Here is a 5,000-nt window from a genome sequence, read left to right as displayed (position 1 = left end):
CTCGAGGCGGAAAGAATGAGAGAGCAAAGCCTCGAGGAAAAGAAGAAACTCCCAGAGAGGAGTCAAATGGGAAAAAAGAGAGCAGCAAGGGAAGACTTCCCCGCTCTACCCACGATTAATAACAACTCGGAGGAGAAGAAATCTCCCCCCGCCCCACCAGCAGCCGCCCAAGAGCCCCGCAGAAAAGCGGAGACCTCCACCAAAGAGCGCCTCGCGAAGATCCTCGAGGACTTCGCAGGGGCAATAGAGGCTCAAGACCGGCTCCCGAGAGCCGGAAAAAAGGAGCTCCAATCGTTCCTCGGCAAAATCGAGGAACTGTTTGACGAAGCTCAAACCTCGAAACCCGGGCCATCAGCCCCGCAAATAACTAACGATCTCGATCGTCGCCTCAGGGCTATAGAGAGCCGCCTTCCCCCCCCGCCTACGATGGCAAGCATCGTTAACGAACTGAGAGGAGAGGCCCCTCAGGCCCCCCGCCCTGCCCAATCGGCAATCTCCACAGCCGTGGTCTTAACACCAATAGGAGACAGCAACAAAAGCCCGAAGGACACAATAGAGTCCTTCAAAAAAGCAGTGAATCCGGCAGCGGTGAAACTGCACGTGAGGGGATTATTCCCGGGAGCCGGCAACACGGCGACAGTCCTAATCAAGGACAGAGAGGAGGCCGAGAAGCTGGTCGCCCTCAATGAGAAGCTCGCGAAGGTGGGCATCAAGGCTTCACTACGCGGACTGAGAAATCCGCGCGCCATCGTCCACGATATCCCCTCGGGGATCAACAATGAGGACCTCCTGGAGGCACTCTTCCACCAGAACGTGGAGGAGGCGATTCCGGAAATGAAAAAGGAGGACTTCCTCCAAGAGACCCAAATAGTCACCCGCCTCAACACGAGGGCCAAGGACCGGACCCACGCAGTCCTGTCTCTCCCTCCGAGCGTCCACAGGGCGCTTGTCGCGAGAGGGACGTTATACGTGGGCTACTCCGCCCACCGCATCAGGGACCACATCAGAGTGGTCCGCTGCTACAAGTGCCACTTGTACGGGCACACAAGTACCAGGTGCAGAGCAGAGAAGCTCTCATGCACCTGGTGCGGAGGAGCCGCGCATGAGAACGGCGATTGCCCCAACAGGGACAAGCCGGCGAACTGCGCCACGTGCTGCCGCCTAAGAAGGCAGCACGAATCCCCGGCCCACAGGGCTGGAGACAGAACTTGCCCGGCCTACAAGACCGCATTGGCAAGGGAACTAGCCAACACAAATGGCTAGTCCACCCAACAAACCAAATAGAGACATCAGGATCGCCCAGCAGAACCTTCACCACTGCAGAGACGCAATGGCAGAATTCGAACTAAACCTGTTGGAGAACAGCATCGACGTGGCCCTCATCCAAGAGCCATACACTTATATGGGAAAAACGGCAGGAATAGGCGCGCGAGCGAGAATCTTTGAGATTCAGCCCGCGGGAGCCGCGATCGCCGTTCTTAATCCGACGCTGCGCGCCACTCTTTTGACGCAAATGTCAAACGAGTGCCGAGCGGTCGTCCATATATCAGCGGAAGAGGTCGACATCTACGTGGTGTCGGCCTACTTCAAATTCGGAGACTACATAGGCACCCACATCGACGGCCTTACGACGACTCTAAACGCCCTCAGGGGAAAGAACGTCATCATAGGAGGCGATTTCAACGCCCACTCGACCATCTGGGGCGATCCAGATGAGAAAAAATATAATAAAAATTCGGTAGTCAATAGACAAATGGAGGACTTCGTCATCGCCAGCGGCCTATCGGTCGCGACGAGCGAGGGCCCCTCCGAATCAAGTTACTACGGCCCAACGGGCGAATCGACGCCGGACGCCACCTTCTATAACCTCGAATCGCGACTAGGATTGGCGGACTGGAGGATCCACACCGAAGCGTGCCTCTCGGACCACAGACTCATAACGATGCGGATTCACCGCAGGCGCGAAGAAAAGAAAAGCGCAAGCACCGCACGCCAAACGACGCGCACGATCCTCCCCGGAAGATTCAAAATCGCGAAAGCGAATTGGACCGAACTGGGGAGAGATCTAGGAATAGAACTCGACGAAGCCGCGAGAACGCTCAGACCCGGCCCCGAAGCCAAAGCAGAGGCGCTTCAAATGGCTTTAATAGCCGCAGCCGAGAGGAATCTGCCACGCAGCAAGCCGCCTCCCCCGCGCAAAGCTAAACCCAAATGGTGGTCCCCGGCCCTCACGGAGGCCCGTAAAACGGCCAACCGAGCTCAACGCCTTTTCGCGAAGGCGGTGAAAGCCAGAGGGTCGAAAATGGTGACCAGCGAAACCCCGAGCGACGACCCCTTCAGGGCGATAAGACGAGAATGGAGAGGACACATCAACAAATACAAGTCCCTCATTCGCACCGCCAAACGAAATCACTGGAGAGAATTCGTCAAGAGAGAGTCGGACGAGAACGTGTGGGGCGGCCCATACAGATGCGTAAAGATGAGCAGCCGAGCGGCGACCTCGCTAGCGGACGTCAAAAACCGGCACGGTGTTTGCGCAATCGACTCGATACAAGCGGCGGAGAACGTCCTTGAGGCACTGCTTCCGAGAGACCCGACCGAGATGGACTCAGTCACGCAGAGTGCGATCAGAGCACGAATGAACGAGGAGGTCGACACCGCGCAGTCGGAACCGGTGAGGCGGTCCGAGATCGGGGAGGCCCTCTCTCGCATGCGAGAGGGGACCGCCCCGGGATTGGACTGCATCACCGTCACCATTATAAAAAAATGTTGGGAGATAGCGGGACCGATCCTGGAGATAGTCTTTGAGGAGTGCCGTTCCGAGGGAGTCTTTCCGGGCTGTTGGAAGCCCGGAAAGATGGTGATCCTCACTAAACCCGGGAACAGGGACCGATCCGATCCGAAGGCGTACAGGCCGATCACGCTCCTCCCGACCATAGGCAAGCTCTTCGAGAAGGTCATTTGCAATAGACTCGAAGAGCATCTTAAAAAAGGTGCTTTCGCCCTGTCCTCCAGACAATACGGGTTCCGCCCCGGCAGGGGCACCGAGGACGCGATTAACTACGCCAAAAGTGCCACAGAGCAGTCCTCGGAGCGTTACGTCGTCGGAGTGCTCCTCGATATTTCGGGGGCCTTCGACAACGCCTGGTGGCCAGGCATCGTGGACAAGCTTCGCAACAAGAGGATACCCTCTGACCTCCTCAAGGTCATAAGGTCATACCTGTCCGACCGCCGCGTCGTAATAGACGCCGGCGCGTCGCTCGTGTGGAAGAATCTGGAAAGAGGATGCCCCCAGGGCTCCGTCCTGGGGCCATTCCTATGGAATATACTGTTCGACGACGTCCTCAACGTCGCACTTCCGTCGCGGTGCGAACTGATCGCATACGCCGACGATTTGCTGCTCCTCATCCGAGCCGACTCCGGGAGAGAAATGGCGGAGAAAGCGAATTTCGCTCTCGCCGCCGTCCACACGTGGGGCGCGGAGAACAAACTCTCCTTCGCCCCGCACAAAACTGAAGCAGTTTTCCTCAAGGGGAACCTGACGAGCACACCTCGTGTCCACATGGGCGGCCACAAAATTAAAATCGTTCAATCTGCACGCTACTTGGGCGTGCAAATCCGCCAAAATTTTAATCCCGACGTGCACATTCGGCACGTCGCACAGAAAAGCCGCGACGCCTTAGGCAAGATCGCGAGGTTGGGAGGCCTCAGCTGGGGCCTCAACTTCAGGGCGCGGGTGGTCATGTACAAGGCCATCTACGTCCCCATCGTCACGTACGCCGCGAGCGTATGGGCCGCAAAAGCGGCAAAAGGTCTCCCTCAGAGATTGCTGCTGAGGACTCAGACCGCCCCGTTGCGTTTTACCACAAAAGCATTTAAGACAGCTCCGAACGCGGCGCTCCTTGCGCTCGCCGGGGTCGAGCCCATCGACCTTACGGCGCAGTACAGGGCCGCCGTGTTCCATCTTAAGCAAGGCAGAGATGCCGTGATCGACGGGAGTAAGTTGACTCCTCCAGGCGGAGAGCCCACCCCCGCAGCAAGGTTGGCCCTGATCAAGAGACTCGGGAGGGCGGTGGTGCTCGACGCATGGCAGGAAAGATGGAGGCTTGCCGACACCGGCAGGCTAACATATAGATTTCTGCCAGAAATAGCCGAACGACTAAAGAAGCACTGGCTGACACCGGACTTCTACACCACGCAATTTATGACCGGACACGGAGCGTTCCGCGCATACCAAAACCGCTTTGGATTTAGCGCGGAAAAAGGATGCCCGTGCGGCGCAGAAGTGCAGGACTCCGAGCACGTCTTATGGGAGTGCCCGAAGCTCGAGGCAGAAAGAGCCGTTTTATACGCGGCCCTCGAGCTCGAAGAAGAAAGACCTCCGAACCACGAAGACATGGTCGCCACGAAGAGAAACTTCAGAGCGTTCAGCAAATTTTGCAAGGCATACGCCGACCGCGAGGACGTCCGCCCTCCGTAGGACGGACGTTCGCCATCTCTATAGAAATTTATCCCGTAATTTACAGGTACATCTAGCTCAGCTCGCGCGACGAAACAACCGACGCGCGACGCTCGCCACGTTATTATTATCACCAATCACATAAAAAACACCTAATTTTCAATTTTCAAATCTCAATGTTCAATTTATAATTTATAATTTTCATTTTCAATTTCCAATCTTCATTTACTCTAATTATTTTTACATTATTAATTCTACACTAATCATACCATCACCTGAAGTATGTTTCAGGAACAACCGGACGAGCTGACGATCCACTAATTAACCCTTGTCGCCCTTTTTTCAGCCAGAGTCTTATACTCCACACAAAAACACGCGTCACTAGTTGACTAATCACGACGACTCATCAGATCATGACGGTTGCACCTCGCCACACAGAACGACGACAGGGGGGGGCTCGCGCTGAAAAGAACGCGCCCTCCCCGACACAAAAATTTGCAAAGTCTGCCCTCAGCAGCAAAAATACCACACACAAGGACGC

At 56.0% G+C, this 5,000-nt stretch overlaps 1 long non-coding RNA gene across 1 annotated transcript in view; it reads left to right on the top strand.

Moving 5' to 3' along the window:
• The window catches only part of LOC148238738 (uncharacterized), a 477,006-nt gene that overhangs the window by 66,412 nt on the left and 405,594 nt on the right, over window positions 1-5,000 (top strand). The window lies entirely within an intron of this gene.

This window comes from Plectrocnemia conspersa, unplaced genomic scaffold (assembly GCF_051122295.1).
Source record: "Plectrocnemia conspersa isolate PC_06_02 unplaced genomic scaffold, ASM5112229v1 ptg000001l, whole genome shotgun sequence".
NCBI classification, from domain to species: Eukaryota; Metazoa; Arthropoda; class Insecta; order Trichoptera; family Polycentropodidae; genus Plectrocnemia; species Plectrocnemia conspersa.
This window is presented reverse-complemented; position numbering and strand designations above follow the sequence as displayed.